At 45.5% G+C, this 19546-nt stretch overlaps 1 protein-coding gene and 27 non-coding genes across 33 annotated transcripts in view; all 28 read right to left on the bottom strand.

Moving 5' to 3' along the window:
- Window positions 1–19546, bottom strand: part of rhbdf1b (rhomboid 5 homolog 1b (Drosophila)) — a 51911-nt gene that overhangs the window by 31028 nt on the left and 1337 nt on the right. The window lies entirely within an intron of this gene.
- On the bottom strand, window positions 149–238 carry trnai-uau (transfer RNA isoleucine (anticodon UAU)). The gene is given in 2 exon segments: window positions 149–184; window positions 201–238. It is a non-coding gene; the product is annotated as a tRNA-Ile (tRNA).
- Window positions 518–607, bottom strand: trnai-uau (transfer RNA isoleucine (anticodon UAU)). The gene is given in 2 exon segments: window positions 518–553; window positions 570–607. It is a non-coding gene; the product is annotated as a tRNA-Ile (tRNA).
- On the bottom strand, window positions 951–1044 carry trnai-uau (transfer RNA isoleucine (anticodon UAU)). The gene is made up of 2 exons: window positions 1007–1044; window positions 951–986 (listed from the first exon to the last, which is right to left on the bottom strand). It is a non-coding gene; the product is annotated as a tRNA-Ile (tRNA).
- On the bottom strand, window positions 1304–1393 carry trnai-uau (transfer RNA isoleucine (anticodon UAU)). Its single transcript is given in 2 exon segments — window positions 1304–1339; window positions 1356–1393. It is a non-coding gene; the product is annotated as a tRNA-Ile (tRNA).
- On the bottom strand, window positions 1737–1830 carry trnai-uau (transfer RNA isoleucine (anticodon UAU)). The gene is made up of 2 exons: window positions 1793–1830; window positions 1737–1772 (listed from the first exon to the last, which is right to left on the bottom strand). It is a non-coding gene; the product is annotated as a tRNA-Ile (tRNA).
- Window positions 2083–2172, bottom strand: trnai-uau (transfer RNA isoleucine (anticodon UAU)). Its single transcript is given in 2 exon segments — window positions 2083–2118; window positions 2135–2172. It is a non-coding gene; the product is annotated as a tRNA-Ile (tRNA).
- trnai-uau (transfer RNA isoleucine (anticodon UAU)) lies at window positions 2516–2609 on the bottom strand. The gene is made up of 2 exons: window positions 2572–2609; window positions 2516–2551 (listed from the first exon to the last, which is right to left on the bottom strand). It is a non-coding gene; the product is annotated as a tRNA-Ile (tRNA).
- On the bottom strand, window positions 2869–2958 carry trnai-uau (transfer RNA isoleucine (anticodon UAU)). Its single transcript is given in 2 exon segments — window positions 2869–2904; window positions 2921–2958. It is a non-coding gene; the product is annotated as a tRNA-Ile (tRNA).
- Window positions 3302–3395, bottom strand: trnai-uau (transfer RNA isoleucine (anticodon UAU)). The gene is made up of 2 exons: window positions 3358–3395; window positions 3302–3337 (listed from the first exon to the last, which is right to left on the bottom strand). It is a non-coding gene; the product is annotated as a tRNA-Ile (tRNA).
- On the bottom strand, window positions 3675–3764 carry trnai-uau (transfer RNA isoleucine (anticodon UAU)). Its single transcript is given in 2 exon segments — window positions 3675–3710; window positions 3727–3764. It is a non-coding gene; the product is annotated as a tRNA-Ile (tRNA).
- trnai-uau (transfer RNA isoleucine (anticodon UAU)) lies at window positions 4108–4201 on the bottom strand. The gene is made up of 2 exons: window positions 4164–4201; window positions 4108–4143 (listed from the first exon to the last, which is right to left on the bottom strand). It is a non-coding gene; the product is annotated as a tRNA-Ile (tRNA).
- trnai-uau (transfer RNA isoleucine (anticodon UAU)) lies at window positions 4461–4550 on the bottom strand. Its single transcript is given in 2 exon segments — window positions 4461–4496; window positions 4513–4550. It is a non-coding gene; the product is annotated as a tRNA-Ile (tRNA).
- On the bottom strand, window positions 4894–4987 carry trnai-uau (transfer RNA isoleucine (anticodon UAU)). The gene is made up of 2 exons: window positions 4950–4987; window positions 4894–4929 (listed from the first exon to the last, which is right to left on the bottom strand). It is a non-coding gene; the product is annotated as a tRNA-Ile (tRNA).
- Window positions 5267–5356, bottom strand: trnai-uau (transfer RNA isoleucine (anticodon UAU)). Its single transcript is given in 2 exon segments — window positions 5267–5302; window positions 5319–5356. It is a non-coding gene; the product is annotated as a tRNA-Ile (tRNA).
- Window positions 5700–5793, bottom strand: trnai-uau (transfer RNA isoleucine (anticodon UAU)). The gene is made up of 2 exons: window positions 5756–5793; window positions 5700–5735 (listed from the first exon to the last, which is right to left on the bottom strand). It is a non-coding gene; the product is annotated as a tRNA-Ile (tRNA).
- Window positions 6046–6135, bottom strand: trnai-uau (transfer RNA isoleucine (anticodon UAU)). The gene is given in 2 exon segments: window positions 6046–6081; window positions 6098–6135. It is a non-coding gene; the product is annotated as a tRNA-Ile (tRNA).
- Window positions 6479–6572, bottom strand: trnai-uau (transfer RNA isoleucine (anticodon UAU)). Its single transcript has 2 exons — window positions 6535–6572; window positions 6479–6514 (listed from the first exon to the last, which is right to left on the bottom strand). It is a non-coding gene; the product is annotated as a tRNA-Ile (tRNA).
- On the bottom strand, window positions 6832–6921 carry trnai-uau (transfer RNA isoleucine (anticodon UAU)). The gene is given in 2 exon segments: window positions 6832–6867; window positions 6884–6921. It is a non-coding gene; the product is annotated as a tRNA-Ile (tRNA).
- On the bottom strand, window positions 7263–7356 carry trnai-uau (transfer RNA isoleucine (anticodon UAU)). Its single transcript has 2 exons — window positions 7319–7356; window positions 7263–7298 (listed from the first exon to the last, which is right to left on the bottom strand). It is a non-coding gene; the product is annotated as a tRNA-Ile (tRNA).
- On the bottom strand, window positions 7616–7705 carry trnai-uau (transfer RNA isoleucine (anticodon UAU)). The gene is given in 2 exon segments: window positions 7616–7651; window positions 7668–7705. It is a non-coding gene; the product is annotated as a tRNA-Ile (tRNA).
- On the bottom strand, window positions 8041–8134 carry trnai-uau (transfer RNA isoleucine (anticodon UAU)). The gene is made up of 2 exons: window positions 8097–8134; window positions 8041–8076 (listed from the first exon to the last, which is right to left on the bottom strand). It is a non-coding gene; the product is annotated as a tRNA-Ile (tRNA).
- On the bottom strand, window positions 8394–8483 carry trnai-uau (transfer RNA isoleucine (anticodon UAU)). The gene is given in 2 exon segments: window positions 8394–8429; window positions 8446–8483. It is a non-coding gene; the product is annotated as a tRNA-Ile (tRNA).
- trnai-uau (transfer RNA isoleucine (anticodon UAU)) lies at window positions 8827–8920 on the bottom strand. The gene is made up of 2 exons: window positions 8883–8920; window positions 8827–8862 (listed from the first exon to the last, which is right to left on the bottom strand). It is a non-coding gene; the product is annotated as a tRNA-Ile (tRNA).
- trnai-uau (transfer RNA isoleucine (anticodon UAU)) lies at window positions 9180–9269 on the bottom strand. Its single transcript is given in 2 exon segments — window positions 9180–9215; window positions 9232–9269. It is a non-coding gene; the product is annotated as a tRNA-Ile (tRNA).
- On the bottom strand, window positions 9605–9698 carry trnai-uau (transfer RNA isoleucine (anticodon UAU)). The gene is made up of 2 exons: window positions 9661–9698; window positions 9605–9640 (listed from the first exon to the last, which is right to left on the bottom strand). It is a non-coding gene; the product is annotated as a tRNA-Ile (tRNA).
- Window positions 9958–10047, bottom strand: trnai-uau (transfer RNA isoleucine (anticodon UAU)). Its single transcript is given in 2 exon segments — window positions 9958–9993; window positions 10010–10047. It is a non-coding gene; the product is annotated as a tRNA-Ile (tRNA).
- trnai-uau (transfer RNA isoleucine (anticodon UAU)) lies at window positions 10391–10484 on the bottom strand. Its single transcript has 2 exons — window positions 10447–10484; window positions 10391–10426 (listed from the first exon to the last, which is right to left on the bottom strand). It is a non-coding gene; the product is annotated as a tRNA-Ile (tRNA).

The following is a 19546-nucleotide window of genomic DNA, read 5'->3' as shown; positions in this document are numbered from 1 at the left end:
ATACCTCTTCTCATAAAGACAGATGAAACACCTGACTTGGGAAGCTGAATCATGCTCTTACACAATGAAAAGAATCAAGCTGCTACATATGTCGATAGTGGCTCATAGAAGCGGCTACTATTGCTCACGTCCAGCACTAAAGGTGCAGTGTTCCAGGTGAGGCTCGAACTCACAACCTCAGCATTTCTCAGATACTGTCTTATAAGTACTGCGCGCTGACCAATTGCACCACTGGAGCCATGAAAGGCGGCAAGAACCGCAGCTTAATAGAAGCAGCATGGAGCAAGGTGCCCCTGAGGTGCATTGGGACACAGCCGGAGAAAGTTGGACGATGTAGTAGTAGACAGAGATACCTCTTCTCATAAAGACAGATGAAACACCTGACTTGGGAAGCTGAATGATGCTCTTGCACAATGAATAATGCTCTTGCACAATGACAAAAATCAAGCTGCTACATATGTCGATAGTGGCTCATAGAAGCGGCTACTATTGCTCACGTCCAGCATTAAAAGTGCAGTGTTCCAGGTGAGGCTCGAACTCACAACCTCAGCATTTCTCAGATACTGTCTTATAAGTACTGCGCGCTGACCGATTGCGCCACTGGAACGTGTTTTGGTGACCGATTTAGGCCAAAAAAACATCTCCAAGACCGACAGATGGCACGTGGATTTGACAGACTGTTCCTTTCAATCAGACACAAAAACATACCTGAATGAACAGGTGGCTATGACCAGGTAGCTTCACAAACAGGGGGAGCCACAGAACGGAAAGCCAAAGCATCCCCTCATCCAAAGGTTTCTTGGTCACTGGGTTTATTTGCAACAGAGGGCGTTTGTAGACTGAGATGGACTTTCGCGATTATCAGCAGAAACACAAACAACTCAACATCCCTTAAGAAGCTAGCCAATAGATCAGTATAAGTGAACCAGGATCTTTTAATAAAGTTTCTATGCTCCAGGTGAGGCTCGAACTCACAACCTCGGCATTGCTTCGCAGGTTACTGTCTTATAAGTACCGCGCGCTGACCAATTGCGCCACTGGAGCCATGAAAGGCGGCAAGAACCGCAGCTTAATAGAAGCAGCATGGAGCAAGGTGCCCCTGAGGTGCATTGGGACACAGCCGGAGAAAGTTGGACGATGTAGTAGTAGACAGAGATACCTCTTCTCATAAAGACAGATGAAACACCTGACTTGGGAAGCTGAATGATGCTCTTGCACAATGACAAAAATCAAGCTGCTACATATGTCGATAGTGGCTCATAGAAGCGGCTACTATTGCTCACGTCCAGCATTAAAAGTGCAGTGTTCCAGGTGAGGCTCGAACTCACAACCTCAGCATTTCTCAGATACTGTCTTATAAGTACTGCGCGCTGACCGATTGCGACACCGGAACGTGTTTTGGTGACCGATTTAGGCCAAAAAAACATCTCCAAGACCGACAGATGGCACGTGGATTTGGCAGACTGTTCCTTTCAATCAGACACAAAAACATACCTGAATGAACAGGTGGCTAGGACCAGGTAGCTTCACAAACAGGGGGATTCACAGAACGGAAAGCCAAAGCATCCCCTCATCCAAAGGTTTCTTGGTCACTGGGTTTATTTGCAACAGAGGGCGTTTGTAGACAGAGATGGACTTTCGCAATTATCAGCAGAAACACAAACAACTCAACATCCCTTAAGAAGCTAGCCAATAGACCAGTATAAGTGAACCAGGATCTTTTAATAAAGTTTCTGTGCTCCAGGTGAGGCTCGAACTCACAACCTCGGCATTGCTTCGCAGGTTACTGTCTTATAAGTACCGCGCGCTGGCCAATTGCGCCACTGGAGCCATGAAAGGCGGCAAGAACCGCAGCTTAATAGAAGCAGCAAGGTGCCCCTGAGGTGCATTGGGACACAGCCGGAGAAAGTTGGACGATGTAGTAGTAGACAGAGATACCTCTTCTCATAAAGACAGATGAAACACCTGACTTGGGAAGCTGAATGATGCTCTTGCACAATGACAAAAATCAAGCTGCTACATATGTCGATAGTGGCTCATAGAAGCGGCTACTATTGCTCACGTCCAGCATTAAAAGTGCAGTGTTCCAGGTGAGGCTCGAACTCACAACCTCAGCATTTCTCAGATACTGTCTTATAAGTACTGCGCGCTGACCGATTGCGCCACTGGAACGTGTTTTGGTGACCGATTTAGGCCAAAAAAACATCTCCAAGACCGACAGATGGCACGTGGATTTGGCAGACTGTTCCTTTCAATCAGACACAAAAACATACCTGAATGAACAGGTGGCTAGGACCAGGTAGCTTCACAAACAGGGGGAGCCACAGAACGGAAAGCCAAAGCATCCCCTCATCCAAAAGTTTCTTGGTCACTGGGTTTATTTGCAACAGAGGGCGTTTGTAGACAGAGATGGACTTTCGCGATTATCAGCAGAAACACAAACAACTCAACATCCCTTAAGAAGCTAGCCAATACACCAGTATAAGTGAACCAGGATCTTTTAATAAAGTTTCTGTGCTCCAGGTGAGGCTCGAACTCACAACCTCGGCATTGCTTCGCAGGTTACTGTCTTATAAGTACTGCGCGCTGACCAATTGCGCCACTGGAGCCATGAAAGGCGGCAAGAACCGCAGCTTAATAGAAGCAGCATGGAGCAAGGTGCCCCTGAGGTGCATTGGGACACAGCCGGAGAAAGTTGGACGATGTAGTAGTAGACAGAGATACCTCTTCTCATAAAGACAGATGAAACACCTGACTTGGGAAGCTGAATCATGCTCTTACACAATGAAAAGAATCAAGCTGCTACATATGTCGATAGTGGCTCATAGAAGCGGCTACTATTGCTCACGTCCAGCACTAAAGGTGCAGTGTTCCAGGTGAGGCTCGAACTCACAACCTCAGCATTTCTCAGATACTGTCTTATAAGTACTGCGCGCTGACCGATTGCGCCACTGGAACGTGTTTTGGTGACCGATTTAGGGCAAAAAAACATCTCCAAGACTGACAGATGGCATGTGGATTTGGCAGACTGTTCCTTTCAATCAGACACCAAAACATACCTGAATGAACAGGTGGCTAGGACCAGGTAGCTTCACAAACAGGGGGATTCACAGAACGGAAAGCCAAAGCATCCCCTCATCCGAAGGTTTCTTGGTCACTGGGTTTATTTGCAACAGAGGGCGTTTGTAGACTGAGATGGACTTTCGCGATTATCAGCAGAAACACAAACAACTCAACATCCCTTAAGAAGCTAGCTAATAGACCAGTATAAGAGAACCAGGATCTTTTATTAAAGTTTCTGTACTCCAGGTGAGGCTCGAACTCACAACCTCGGCATTGCTTCGCAGGTTACTGTCTTATAAGTACCGCGCACTGACCAATTGCGCCACTGGAGCCATGAAAGGCGGCAAGAACCGCAGCTTAATAGAAGCAGCATGGAGCAAGGTGCCCCTGAGGTGCATTGGGACACAGCCGGAGAAAGTTGGACGATGTAGTAGTAGACAGCGATACCTGTTCTCATAAAGACAGATGAAACACCTGACTTGGGAAGCTGAATGATGCTCTTGCACAATGAATGATGCTCTTGCACAATGACAAAAATCAAGCTGCTACATATGTCGATAGTGGCTCATAGAAGCGGCTACTATTGCTCACGTCCAGCATTAAAAGTGCAGTGTTCGAGGTGAGGCTCGAACTCACAACCTCAGCATTTCTCAGATACTGTCTTATAAGTACTGCGCGCTGACCGATTGCGCCACTGGAACGTGTTTTGGTGACCAATTTAGGCCAAAAAAACATCTCCAAGACCGACAGATGGCACGTGGATTTGGCAGACTGTTCCTTTCAATCAGACACAAAAACATACCTGAATGAACAGGTGGCTAGGACCAGGTAGCTTCACAAACAGGGGGATTCACAGAACGGAAAGCCAAAGCATCCCCTCATCCAAAGGTTTCTTGGTCACTGGGTTTATTTGCAACAGAGGGCGTTTGTAGACAGAGATGGACTTTCGCGATTATCAGCAGAAACACAAACAACTCAACATCCCTTAAGAAGCTAGCCAATAGACCAGTATAAGTGAACCAGGATCTTTTAATAAAGTTTCTGTGCTCCAGGTGAGGCTCGAACTCACAACCTCGGCATTGCTTCGCAGGTTACTGTCTTATAAGTACCGCGCGCTGACCAATTGCGCCACTGGAGCCATGAAAGGCGGCAAGAACCGCAGCTTAATAGAAGCAGCATGGAGCAAGGTGCCCCTGAGGTGCATTGGGACACAGCCGGAGAAAGTTGGACGATGTAGTAGTAGACAGAGATACCTCTTCTCATAAAGACAGATGAAACACCTGACTTGGGAAGCTGAATCATGCTCTTACACAATGAAAAGAATCAAGCTGCTACATATGTCGATAGTGGCTCATAGAAGCGGCTACTATTGCTCACGTCCAGCACTAAAGGTGCAGTGTTCCAGGTGAGGCTCGAACTCACAACCTCAGCATTTCTCAGATACTGTCTTATAAGTACTGCGCGCTGACCGATTGCGCCACTGGAACGTGTTTTGGTGACCGATTTAGGGCAAAAAAACATCTCCAAGACTGACAGATGGCATGTGGATTTGGCAGACTGTTCCTTTCAATCAGACACAAAAACATACCTGAATGAACAGGTGGCTAGGACCAGGTAGCTTCACAAACAGGGGGATTCACAGAACGGAAAGCCAAAGCATCCCCTCATCCGAAGGTTTCTTGGTCACTGGGTTTATTTGCAACAGAGGGCGTTTGTAGACTGAGATGGACTTTCACGATTATCAGCAGAAACACAAACAACTCAACATCCCTTAAGAAGCTAGCCAATAGACCAGTATAAGAGAACCAGGATCTTTTATTAAAGTTTCTGTACTCCAGGTGAGGCTCGAACTCACAACCTCGGCATTGCTTCGCAGGTTACTGTCTTATAAGTACCGCGCGCTGACCAATTGCGCCACTGGAGCCATGAAAGGCGGCAAGAACCGCAGCTTAATAGAAGCAGCATGGAGCAAGGTGCCCCTGAGGTGCATTGGGACACAGCCGGAGAAAGTTGGACGATGTAGTAGTAGACAGCGATACCTGTTCTCATAAAGACAGATGAAACACCTGACTTGGGAAGCTGAATGATGCTCTTGCACAATGAATGATGCTCTTGCACAATGACAAAAATCAAGCTGCTACATATGTCGATAGTGGCTCATAGAAGCGGCTACTATTGCTCACGTCCAGCATTAAAAGTGCAGTGTTCGAGGTGAGGCTCGAACTCACAACCTCAGCATTTCTCAGATACTGTCTTATAAGTACTGCGCGCTGACCGATTGCGCCACTGGAACGTGTTTTGGTGACCAATTTAGGCCAAAAAAACATCTCCAAGACCGACAGATGGCACGTGGATTTGGCAGACTGTTCCTTTCAATCAGACACAAAAACATACCTGAATGAACAGGTGGCTAGGACCAGGTAGCTTCACAAACAGGGGGATTCACAGAACGGAAAGCCAAAGCATCCCCTCATCCAAAGGTTTCTTGGTCACTGGGTTTATTTGCAACAGAGGGCGTTTGTAGACAGAGATGGACTTTCGCGATTATCAGCAGAAACACAAACAACTCAACATCCCTTAAGAAGCTAGCCAATAGACCAGTATAAGTGAACCAGGATCTTTTAATAAAATTTCTGTGCTCCAGGTGAGGCTCGAACTCACAACCTCGGCATTGCTTCGCAGGTTACTGTCTTATAAGTACCGCGCGCTGGCCAATTGCGCCACTGGAGCCATGAAAGGTGGCAAGAACCGCAGCTTAATAGAAGCAGCAAGGTGCCCCTGAGGTGCATTGGGACACAGCCGGAGAAAGTTGGACGATGTAGTAGTAGACAGAGATACCTCTTCTCATAAAGACAGATGAAACACCTGACTTGGGAAGCTGAATGATGCTCTTGCACAATGACAAAAATCAAGCTGCTACATATGTCGATAGTGGCTCATAGAAGCGGCTACTATTGCTCACGTCCAGCATTAAAAGTGCAGTGTTCCAGGTGAGGCTCGAACTCACAACCTCAGCATTTCTCAGATACTGTCTTATAAGTACTGCGCGCTGACCGATTGCGCCACTGGAACGTGTTTTGGTGACCGATTTAGGCCAAAAAAACATCTCCAAGACCGACAGATGGCACGTGGATTTGGCAGACTGTTCCTTTCAATCAGACACAAAAACATACCTGAATGAACAGGTGGCTAGGACCAGGTAGCTTCACAAACAGGGGGAGCCACAGAACGGAAAGCCAAAGCATCCCCTCATCCAAAAGTTTCTTGGTCACTGGGTTTATTTGCAACAGAGGGCGTTTGTAGACAGAGATGGACTTTCGCGATTATCAGCAGAAACACAAACAACTCAACATCCCTTAAGAAGCTAGCCAATACACCAGTATAAGTGAACCAGGATCTTTTAATAAAGTTTCTGTGCTCCAGGTGAGGCTCGAACTCACAACCTCGGCATTGCTTCGCAGGTTACTGTCTTATAAGTACCGCGCGCTGACCAATTGCGCCACTGGAGCCATGAAAGGCGGCAAGAACCGCAGCTTAATAGAAGCAGCATGGAGCAAGGTGCCCCTGAGGTGCATTGGGACACAGCCGGAGAAAGTTGGACGATGTAGTAGTAGACAGAGATACCTCTTCTCATAAAGACAGATGAAACACCTGACTTGGGAAGCTGAATCATGCTCTTACACAATGAAAAGAATCAAGCTGCTACATATGTCGATAGTGGCTCATAGAAGCGGCTACTATTGCTCACGTCCAGCATTAAAGGTGCAGTGTTCCAGGTGAGGCTCGAACTCACAACCTCAGCATTTCTCAGATACTGTCTTATAAGTACTGCGCGCTGACCGATTGCGCCACTGGAATGTGTTTTGGTGACCAATTTAGGCCAAAAAACATCTCCAAGACCGACAGATGGCATGTGGATTTGGCAGACTGTTCCTTCCAATCAGACACAAAAACATACCTAAATGAACAGGTGGCTAGGACCAGGTAGCTTCACAAACAGAGGGATTCGCAGAACGGAAAGCCAAAGCATCCCCTCATCCAAAGGTTTCTGGTCAGTGGTTTTATTTGCAACAGAGGGCGTTTGTAGACTGAGATGGACTTTCGCGATTATCAGCAGAAACACAAACAACTCAACATCACGTAAGAAGCTAGCCAATAGACCAGTATAAGTGAACCAGGATCTTTTATTAAAGTTTCTGTGCTCCAGGTGAGGCTCGAACTCATAACCTCGGCATTGCTTCGCAGGTTACTGTCTTATAAGTACCGCGCGCTGACCAATTGCGCCACTGGAGCCATGAAAGGCGCCAAGAACCGCAGCTTAATAGAAGCAGCATGGAGCAAGGTGCCCCTGAGGTGCATTAGGGCACAGCCGGAGAAAGTTGGACGATGTAGTAGTAGACAGAGATACCTCTTCTCATGAAGACAGATGAAACACCTGACTTGGGAAGCTGAATGATGCTCTTGCACAATGACAAAAATCAAGCTGCTACATATGTCGATAGTGGCTCATAGAAGCGGCTACTATTGCTCATGTCCAGCATTAAAAGTGCAGTGTTCCAGGTGAGGCTCGCACTCACAACCTCAGCATTTCTCAGATACTGTCTTATAAGTACTGCGCGCTGACCGATTGCGCCACTGGAACGTGTTTTGGTGACCGATTTAGGCCAAAAAAACATCTCCAAGACCGACAGATGGCACGTGGATTTGGCAGACTGTTCCTTTCAATCAGACACAAAAACATACCTGAATGAACAGGTGGCTATGACCAGGTAGCTTCACAAACAGGGGGAGCCACAGAACGGAAAGCCAAAGCATCCCCTCATCCAAAGGTTTCTTGGTCACTGGGTTTATTTGCAACAGAGGGCGTTTGTAGACAGAGATGGACTTTCGCGATTATCAGCAGAAACACAAACAACTCAACATCCCTTAAGAAGCTAGCCAATAGACGTGATCCAGGATCTTTTAATAAAGTTTCTGTGCTCCAGGTGAGGCTCGAACTCACAACCTCGGCATTGCTTCGCAGGTTACTGTCTTATAAGTACCGCGCGCTGACCAATTGCGCCACTGGAGCCATGAAAGGCGGCAAGAACCGCAGCTTAATAGAAGCAGCATGGAGCAAGGTGCCCCTGAGGTGCATTGGGACACAGCCGGAGAAAGTTGGACGATGTAGTAGTAGACAGAGATACCTCTTCTCATAAAGACAGATGAAACACCTGACTTGGGAAGCTGAATCATGCTCTTACACAATGAAAAGAATCAAGCTGCTACATATGTCGATAGTGGCTCATAGAAGCGGCTACTATTGCTCACGTCCAGCATTAAAGGTGCAGTGTTCCAGGTGAGGCTCGAACTCACAACCTCAGCATTTCTCAGATACTGTCTTATAAGTACTGCGCGCTGACCGATTGCGCCACTGGAATGTGTTTTGGTGACCAATTTAGGCCAAAAAAACATCTCCAAGACCGACAGATGGCATGTGGATTTGGCAGACTGTTCCTTCCAATCAGACACAAAAACATACCTAAATGAACAGGTGGCTAGGACCAGGTAGCTTCACAAACAGAGGGATTCGCAGAACGGAAAGCCAAAGCATCCCCTCATCCAAAGGTTTCTTGGTCAGTGGGTTTATTTGCAACAGAGGGCGTTTGTAGACTGAGATGGACTTTCGCGATTATCAGCAGAAACACAAACAACTCAACATCACGTAAGAAGCTAGCCAATAGACCAGTATAAGTGAACCAGGATCTTTTAATAAAGTTTCTGTGCTCCAGGTGAGGCTCGAACTCATAACCTCGGCATTGCTTCGCAGGTTACTGTCTTATAAGTACCGCGCGCTGACCAATTGCGCCACTGGAGCCATGAAAGGCGCCAAGAACCGCAGCTTAATAGAAGCAGCATGGAGCAAGGTGCCCCTGAGGTGCATTAGGGCACAGCCGGAGAAAGTTGGACGATGTAGTAGTAGACAGAGATACCTCTTCTCATGAAGACAGATGAAACACCTGACTTGGGAAGCTGAATGATGCTCTTGCACAATGACAAAAATCAAGCTGCTACATATGTCGATAGTGGCTCATAGAAGCGGCTACTATTGCTCACGTCCAGCATTAAAAGTGCAGTGTTCCAGGTGAGGCTCGCACTCACAACCTCAGCATTTCTCAGATACTGTCTTATAAGTACTGCGCGCTGACCGATTGCGCCACTGGAACGTGTTTTGGTGACCGATTTAGGCCAAAAAAACATCTCCAAGACCGACAGATGGCACGTGGATTTGGCAGACTGTTCCTTTCAATCAGACACAAAAACATACCTGAATGAACAGGTGGCTATGACCAGGTAGCTTCACAAACAGGGGGAGCCACAGAACGGAAAGCCAAAGCATCCCCTCATCCAAAGGTTTCTTGGTCACTGGGTTTATTTGCAACAGAGGGCGTTTGTAGACAGAGATGGACTTTCGCGATTATCAGCAGAAACACAAACAACTCAACATCCCTTAAGAAGCTAGCCAATAGACGTGAACCAGGATCTTTTAATAAAGTTTCTGTGCTCCAGGTGAGGCTCGAACTCACAACCTCGGCATTGCTTCGCAGGTTACTGTCTTATAAGTACCGCGCGCTGACCAATTGCGCCACTGGAGCCATGAAAGGCGCCAAGAACCGCAGCTTAATAGAAGCAGCATGGAGCAAGGTGCCCCTGAGGTGCATTGGGACACAGCCGGAGAAAGTTGGACGATGTAGTAGTAGACAGAGATACCTCTTCTCATAAAGACAGATGAAACACCTGACTTGGGAAGCTGAATGATGCTCTTACACAATGAAAAGAATCAAGCTGCTACATATGTCGATAGTGGCTCATAGAAGCGGCTACTATTGCTCACGTCCAGCATTAAAAGTGCAGTGTTCCAGGTGAGGCTCGAACTCACAACCTCAGCATTTCTCAGATACTGTCTTATAAGTACTGCGCGCTGACCGATTGCACCACTGGAACGTGTTTTGGTGACCAATTTAGGCCAAAAAAACATCTCCAAGACCGACAGATGGCATGTGGATTTGGCAGAATGTTCCTTCCAATCAGACACAAAAACATACCTAAATGAACAGGTGGCAAGGACCAGGTAGCTTCACAAACAGAGGGATTCGCAGAACGGAAAGCCAAAGCACCCCCTCATCCAAAGGTTTCTTGGTCAGTGGGTTTATTTGCAACAGAGGGCGTTTGTAGACTGAGATGGACTTTCGCGATTATCAGCAGAAACACAAACAACTCAACATCCCGTAAGAAGCAAGCCAATAGACCAGTATAAGTGAACCAGGATCTTTTATTAAAGTTTCTGTGCTCCAGGTGAGGCTCGAACTCACAACCTCGGCATTGCTTCGCAGGTTACTGTCTTATAAGTACCGCGCGCTGACCAATTGCACCACTGGAGCCATGAAAGGTGGCAAGAACCGCAGCTTAGTAGAAGCAGCATGGAGCAAGGTGCCCCTGAGGTGCATTGGGACACAGCCGGAGAAAGTTGGACGATGTAGTAGTAGACAGAGATACCTCTTCTCATAAAGACAGATGAAACAGCTGACTTGCGAAGCTGAATCATGCTCTTACACAATGAAAAGAATCAAGCTGCTACATATGTCGATAGTGGCTCATAGAAGCGGCTACTATTGCTCACGTCCAGCATTAAAAGTGTCGATAGTTGCTCATAGAACGGCAGCTTTTAAAGATGCCGGTGCAGGTCGTATACTTCTAGGGGCCTCTCCGTTGAAGCCATTTTGGTGCCGCTTCAACTTTGTTTATGAACATTCGCGCATGTGCGTTCGGTGCGTTTAGTGCGCATGCGCGCTGGGCGCACTAGACGCGCATGTGAAAAATCTTTTCCCCCACCCCTGTTGGTATCGGAGCACAACACTGGATTGTTATAGGATTGTTTCATTATTAGCCTTAAAGCTTGAACAATACTAAATGTTGAAACCAAAAACAATAAAGTATTCCTATTAAGTATCCCTAAAAATCTGAAAAAGACGGTTCATTATTGGTTTTACATGAAAATATAATGACATATTTTTAATACAGATGCAGTCAATTTGTCATTAATTATGTTTCTCTGTTACCTTAAACCCTTCTAATTTCATATTTGGTCTCTTCTAGAGTTTACTGTTATTAACAAGCCAATATTGGCTGCCAATTTGAAAGACTCAAACGGTAAATAACATTTCTTGAAGGTAAAGTAGTTATCATGTACCAGCCAACCGGGATAATGGTCTACATCTACTGTAATTACGGCCTGTTGAGGTGCACAACACCGTGTTGTTGCGGTTCCCCCCGTTTACTGTTTTTTTTGTTTTTCAAACGTCATTCACTGAGAAAAAATGTGTCTGTGCCAAAAGCCTGGTTGCAGCGCGTGGTCCAAGGGGAAGTCATTGAGCAGGAGTGGAGGACCGATTACTGGATAATAGGACATCTGCACGGGCTCTGGTGAGATGTAATGACCGACCACCAACGAGCGCCTCCCGCACACCTCGACTGTGAATCGTTTTGTCATTCATTGCTCTGGGTGGAATTAAAGCCCCCCTGCCCGCACTCCCCTCTATTTTCATAAAAGCCATCAGCTGAGCGGTAATCTCTTCCGCTGAATGCGTCGCTGGAGCCGCTACTCAAACATCTGCCGTTGGCCGAGTCAAACGACAGATAAAAGCGGCTAAATAGGCAGCCGGGCGACTCCTTGGTACGGACAGAACTGTTTGTGCTGAAGAAGAAACTCCGTCTTGTACATCATTCTGTACTTCTCAGTAAAAATATGGGTATTTTTCACTCAAATAAACAGCTCCGTCACTCACCTCTAGATGGAAGCAGTAGCACCCGGCAGGAGGCCCGAGACGAGCATGTGTTTCCACACAGCTCGACAAAGCTGTCAAACATAACGGCTCGTTCATTCCGTACTGAGCGACTGAGGTCACCGGGGCTGGGGATTTCTGTATTAGTCCAGTCGAATCCATTGGATGTAGAGTTTCGTACCTACTGACTCTTTCACTTTTCCTGTAGCACAAACACCATTGTTGTACGTGTACGTGTAAAATACGGGCAGAATATCACATCTCAAAGCAGGCTGACATGCGGTGACGAATAACTCTTAGCCCTGACCAAGCAAATACCTCTTAAATAGAACTTACAAATCAGCCTTCTCAATTGTCATTCTTTAGCAGACATGTTGTTATAAACAGATACAAGAAAACATTCCAGCCAACTGCAATAAGACAACAAATTACCTATATCCTTGTTTAATTGAACAGTTACTAATAACCATTGCACTGCTGTTTTAATTTAATTTAATTTTTTACCTATTTCACTACTATTTTACTAAATACACCAAATATACTTACATACACTCTATATACTTATATTTCGTAAAAAAAATTCTATTTAATTCTTAAATTTAATTAAATGTCATGCTCGGTTATTGAGCATTTTTACTTCAATACAGAATACTTTTATGTTAATTATGTAACCTTACATGCTGCTGCACACAAATTTCCCCTGTGCATTGAATAAAGTATACATCTATCCATCTATCTATCTATCCATCTATCCATCTATCCATCTATCCATCTATCTATCTATCCATCTATCCATCTATCCATCTATCCATCTATCTATCTATCTATCTATCCATCTATCTATCTATCCATCTATCCATCTATCCATCTATCCATCTATCCATCTATCTATCTATCCATCTATCTATCTATCCATCTATCCATCTATCCATCTATCCATCTATCCATCTATCTATCTATCCATCTATCCATCTATCTATCCAACACCATGATCTCTCTTTTTTCATGACGGGCAGATTAGGGGCAGTAATCCCTGCGCTACGCATTACATGACATTGCTTCCTCCTGTCAGGTCACAGAGGCTCATACTGGTGCAACGCTGTCATCTGCAGGAAGATATTCATGTTCAAAGCGGAAGAAGTGAAAGTCATCACAACCGCCTGATTAGTGATCAACTGCTGTGCTTTTACACCTAAGCAATGTCAGTTACTTATTATTCTGCTTTGTTTGAGATTGATAAACAAGAATATATAATGGTGTCAAGTGACAGCTAGTGAGTAGTATGACAGGAAATTGCCATAAGTGCAGCGGTGTAATTGGATTCTTTTAGCCTGAGGAGAGGGGCGGAGTTTAGCTTACATGCCGGGACAGAATGAAACAAAGGCGTCACCTTGGCACCTAAGCGTCACTTGTCCCGACACCGCTCTCTGATTCTGATCTCTGATGGTGGGTGTGTATGTGAATCATGTCATTCTCTGAACGTCTCTTGTTCCCCCTCTTTCTCTTGTGGTCTTATTCCTGCTGCAGCTCTTTCTTCAAAATCCAAATACACTAATTGTTTTTTAAACTGAAATAAATTGAATGTTGTAGTGTGAAAGCTTGCCAAAGAACATTTTGTTAAAAACTAACATAATTGTTTGGTTGGCAGCTCCCGGCGATATTGTGGCTTTTATAAAGTGTTCTGAATGAAACAATTTAGTCAAAGTGGATTTTCATCTGCATATTGGCATGAAGCAATGACAGCTCCCTGTTTGTTACTGAAAAGCCGATCTTGGCACTAAACGAGGCAGAAGAAATCACAGTAACTTCAGCTGCTCTGGCTTCATTTGTGCAGCCTCTGTGTAACGGTTAATTATTTTTACATGGCGGGCGAATGCTGCACCCGGGGAAGAGCCGTGTTTTTTTTGTCAATGTCTTCCGAGACGAAAGTACTGTAAAACTGTCAATTACCAGCGCATTTAATTGTTCGGGGCCTGAGCAGCGGATTAATGCTCAGGTAGGTCTGAAATCCATCACGGTGGCGTTGCTCCGCTCTAACAGGCCCCTCAGCCAGCCCAACAACGCCACAGCGTCCATTGTGACACTGCCAGCACCCTGCATGTCGCATGCTGACGTGCTCTGTAATGCTTATAGGTACATGAAGTTTATAGTGATGTTGTTAGCGGGAAGGTTTATATTTTCTTATCATATTTGAATTCTTTGCCTCCTATAATCAACCAAAAGCTTCAGATTTAAGCAAAACGATGCATTCATCTGTTCCCCCGTTTTTACAAAATCCTGCAGCTGGATTGAAATAACTGTACATCAGCATTATTTTTCATCCTTTTTGTGGTGATGCAACTCAGCTTGAGTAGGTCACGTAGATTAAGATTACGGGTGAGCTCTGCCACAAGCTTCACCCTCCAACCCCCACCCCATAGGGCAATGTATGCTCTGGGCCCTCATCTGCGCCAGATGTTAAAGTCATAAGACAACATGTCATTTCCTTTCTGTTTGCAGAGTTCTGCTGTAGTAAGATGTGCGTGGCTGTATCTGCACAAGTAAACACTAACAACAATGTCTGCCACAAAAGGAGCGGTATGTCCTTCACAAAACAATAAATGATAAACCGCATCCACAGAGAAGGCAGAGGAGCACTTATTTTTGAACGGGCCGATACTTCAACGAAATTACACTTTGACTTCTTCTAATATTCAGCAATTTAGTGGGATCACAACGGAAAAGTAAATTTCTCCATTTGATAATACAACACATGGTCTCTGATAATCCATCTGTAGTTTAAAGGTTTTCACGGCACCGAGGGGCTGGGTGAGTTGAAGCCATTGGTCTGAAGGCCCCTTTGATGGTCCCGCAAGGGACCTTTCATCTCGCTACCGCAGATTAGGAGGCGTGGGGAGCAGCTCATTAGGTAATCATATATCGTTGCCGTATATATGTATATTCTTCAACGCACAAACTACCAAACCACACACACAGGAAGCAGCTGCTTAAAGCTACTGAGTACGTGGCATTAACAAACCGACAAAGGGGAAACTAAGGTATAACAAATGCAGAAAGATAATAAGCATACATAGTTGTTTGACCAGACCAGTACTGTCGACACTGCTTGCTTTTCTTAAAATGAAGACCCCACAAAAGTGAAAGTCCCTTCAAAAAAAGGTCCTTTTAAGCTTTGTATGCCCTCGATTGCTCCCTCGTGACACTTCTCTCATTCACTTGTTTTTTCATCTGCCTTCCTTCCAACATCTGCTATTGAAAGAAACTCCACTTCAGGAGAAGACCAGAGTCCTGCAAAGCCATCTCCTGGTGTGCCTTAAAACATTGAAAATTCAAATGCAATAACAATGCTTTATACAATTTTAGTAAATTACTGCGACGTTCGCGTGATTTGGAAGGATGTGTTTTCTCTTCCGGTATAATGTCCTTTGACCTAAATAAATAAGAGCACAGTATAGAAGAAAAGCTGCTTAACGATCCCGAGATAAACAATAGCAACCGCAATCAGAGCAGATCAGGCCCAAACTCTTTGTCTGCCTCTAAGTGCAATCATCTCTCTCCTCTACACTGCTGTGTCAGCGGGAGGGATTCAACTAGCAACTTGAAGCCAAGGCAAAAGGAGCAAAAGTTGAAACCTTCCACTTGTTTTGCAAAGAAGATAGGGGTTTAATGTCTGCAGGGCTCGATGTAAAAAAAAACAACACAAAAACTCAAGGTTGCTGTTGCTGCTTTCAGTCGCGATCTTAACACATTGACAATGTTGATCGTCAATCCTGGTGACTCTGGAAAAAACGGTTTTAAACGTTGTAAATGTTCACCACGCCGTTAATGTGACAAATGAAGCTGCGGCTGCAAGCTGCAAGCTGCAAGCCGCGCTGTGTGTCCCTGATGTGCGTCCCCGATGTGTGTCAAGGCCCGAGGGACGGGCGAGAATAAAGCAACAGGTGGAGAGAGATAGAAAAAGAAGAGAAACATTTACGTCACGTTGGCAGAAGAGAAAAAAGGATACAGCGGGTTAATGAGGAAAAAGCAAACCAAACGAAATTGCAGCAAAGCAGAGACTAAAGCAGAAAAGCACGCCTAGCGGAAGGAATTATAATATGTGTGATTATGAATAGTGTTAGAATTGTAGTTTGTGTTGTGTCTGGTATTAGTTATTACATTATTATGTTAGATTCATATCTGCAATATGAGTCAAAAACAAATTTATAATCATGATAATTCATGTAATTGAATGTACTCTGATAAGTACTCAGTTCTGTGACTCGGCTTCGGTTTGGAGAGGCTTTAAACACCTCACAAACTACAAGCCAACCCCCCCTCCCCCCACTCCATGAATGACCTCCGCCTGGCAGACAAGAATGAGTTCTACTGCAGATTTGATAGACAACGTCCTGACTCCATCCCCCACAGCTCCACCAACCTTCCTGTCTGACAGGAAGCAGCACGTGAAGCAGGAGAAACATGTCTCAGCCTCCCGGACAGTGACGTGCGGTCACTGGAGGCAGTGCCTCCCCTTGTGTCATCATGAAATGTGAAAATAATTATTTAAATATATATATTTGTCCACTGATCTGTGATAGAAGTGTAATTATTAGATTCCAATCAATCCGATGATTGTTAAAATCACTGAATTTGTGTATTTCCTGTTCAAATACGGGGACAGTGACGAGCTGCACCTCCCCGTATATAACAAAATAAAAAAAGAGGACTTTTGTCCAGAAGGAAAGGCAAATGGACTTGACGTAATTCACAAGTAAAGGTAAGAGCATTCCTCCGTCTTCTGATTACGGTAGAAAGAAGTTAAAAGTGAAGCAACCACTGCTTGTCGTTATAATCTCTTCCTTCAGTTACTCCACTGTGGTAAATTGAATCTGTCACTGAAGAATGAATGGCTGTGCTTTAAAAAACACAAGTCCAATTCAATCAGTAGGAAGTAGAGAAGGAAGCCGCAAATGTGGAGAGGCAGGCAAAGTGAGGAGTTGACGGACTGGATGGGAAACAAAGAGAGCAGCTCAGCTGACCCTCATGTGAAGCCGCTGCGTGTCGGCCGCGCGGTGCCAGGAAGGTCACGGTCACAATAAGAGCCCAGTCAAGGACGGCGTCGCCCGGAGACATGGATAGACCCCCTCAGCGGCCGTCCGTCCCTCCCACCGTGCCTCCTCCCTGCCGTCCCCCCACGCAGCCATGTGGACTCACGCTGAGAGATCCGATACAACAGCTTCCTCTGTTGGCTGGCCTTGTATGAATGTGTAATGGTAATCGCTCTCAGATGCCACATTAGGATAAGATTGGAGGGGGGGGGGGGATTGGCTCTGAAAAGAATATTTCGAGGGGGAAAATGGAGGTCATAATTGTGCTTTCGAAGAAACAGAGAAGGATCATTCAGGATCTTCATGGAGGAATGTCTGGAGTCCATCAGGAGAACTGTGGTCGGGTGACAGCGTTGTCATCAAGTGGACATTGATGATTGGGGACCAGTATGTGCCACATAACGGGAAGATTCAAATTCCTTTTTGACGGCCAGCTATTCATGCACACTTTCTTTCAAAAGTTCAAGAAAAGACAATGGGTCCCCATTCGAGAACCAAATTGATGAGAACAGCATTAATTCCTTAAAGTCGACCAATACCATGAAAGCGCGAACACCAAAAAGGGTTCTTTTGATTTGCTCCAGTTTAACTGGCATATAATTCCTACTGAAATGTTGAAATATTAATGCACAGTAGTTACAAAGATGAAAATATGCGCACAGATATCCAGTGACGCTCCGCTTTATAGCCGTTACTTGTTACAGTTAAATATCTCCAGCAGCAGCTGACTGATTCTCAAGCAGTTTTTCCAGGGAACATCGACTCATCAAATAGAGTAAAATAAACCTCCTCATGCCTTCAACACGGCTCATGAAAAAGCGAGTTAGCATTTCCCTGAAAAGACGGACGTCGCACAAGTGAGAGGATGGCGGAACATCTGCCCGTTATTCGGCGACCCACTGATGAACTCCCGTAGACCCTTGTGTGCATACTTGAACTGTGCCGTCACTGTTTAAGCCTCAGCAATCTGTTTAATGTCCAGTCCTATTTCCGTCTCTATCTCCAGGCTGGAAAAGCAAAAGGAAACCAGCTAGCGACTTTCATCACAAAGGACGGATTAAAATGCAACAGGGTGTTGAAAGAGGGATTAGTGTGCCTGCACATGTATGCTTCTGTCCCCGAGAGAACAACCAGTACTGAGAGTGGATTCATTGATGGACTGTTTTCATTCTGTAGAGTAAAAATAGGATGCCAGCATGAACTCGCTTTGAGCACCTTTCTGTCATCTGTGACTGAGTTCTACACGGTGCTCGTGTGGCCCGCGTGTATACCTGAGACCATGAGGATTTCGGCCCGTCAATGCAAGGAGAAAATGAGAAAAACTCTGAAAAGTTCATTGTTTTTCTGGATCACAATATAACGTGAGTCGTAACCCGGCGGACGGAGGGCTGAAGTGACTCGCTCCATCTGCGCCCTCTCAACTGCTCTGCTGATGTCACCGGGGCGGCGAGACATTGCGTGGATGCGGCAGCAGATGGTCGCGGATAACCACAGACACCTCGGTGCGTATGCGCAAACGCGTCACCGAAAGCAAATCGAGAAGCACGTGGGAACCTGACACGTCGGTCACAGTTCAGCCGGCCCCCACGTTTCAATTGAAAAGTCAAGCGTGTGGTTGCAATTTAGCAGTAAACACGAAGCGCTTCTGGATCCTCCCAGAAATGAAGCCACTGTTGTCGCCGTCGCTTTTCTTGCCGGCCTGTTCTAACACGCTCGAGGCGGCAGGCTGCGTGTGCGCCGGAGGGAGACAAAGACGGCGAGAAGCACAGGCGCGAAATGTCCCCGCGCTCACACGTCAGTGCACGGACGCAGGGTTCACATCTCGCATGATGCCGCGGGCTTCCGGTTTAGAGCTCTGTGTGTGTATCTGTGTGTAGGTGTGCGTGCGTGTGTGTGCGTCGGCCTCATACCATGTGAAGCGCTTCCACTTTTCATTTTGAGAGGGGAAGTCAGGACTTGTTTTTACTGAGAAGCAGTTTAAGTTCAAATCTGAACAAAAATGAGATCTTGAATTTGACTTTTCACTCTTCTTTAAAAAACGAGTTTCTATTTCTTTGATGTTAACTGCGACTGTCTGGATTTTGTTTGATCATTCAGACCAAACATTGCTAGCTACAGTATTTAAAAGGGAAATGATGGGATTAACTTCTTTTATAGGTGTGTATTTTTTTATCGTACGGGACAACTATATATATCTCGGGGGTATTTGTCAGTTAAAATGATGAGTACTAGAAAATCACTTGGAAATTGTATGAAGCAATTTACCGGCCTACAAAAACCACAACTTAACCGCTATAGATGTATTATTATGTTTCGATATGACGTGTAACGTTACTGTTATAACTCCTTGTGCCTTGAAATAAGTTTCCCCGCTGTGAGCAAGTTTAATGAAAGTTTATTCATATCAAATGTAGTGCATGTTCAATTTGCATCACATTCTACAACAAAAAAGAGGCACTGTGGGTCACACAAGTCACCCGTCAGGGGGGAGATCAGGTGTGCAGCTCTTCAGATGGAGGACACGCGACGGCAGAGATGACTTATAAATAAAGCTTCACTAAACGTCTCCCT

Source organism: Gasterosteus aculeatus, chromosome 5, assembly GCF_964276395.1.
Source record: "Gasterosteus aculeatus chromosome 5, fGasAcu3.hap1.1, whole genome shotgun sequence".
Taxonomy (NCBI): domain Eukaryota; kingdom Metazoa; phylum Chordata; class Actinopteri; order Perciformes; family Gasterosteidae; genus Gasterosteus; species Gasterosteus aculeatus.
The sequence above is the reverse complement of the archived record's forward strand: the minus strand, read 5'-3'. Positions and strand labels throughout refer to the sequence as shown.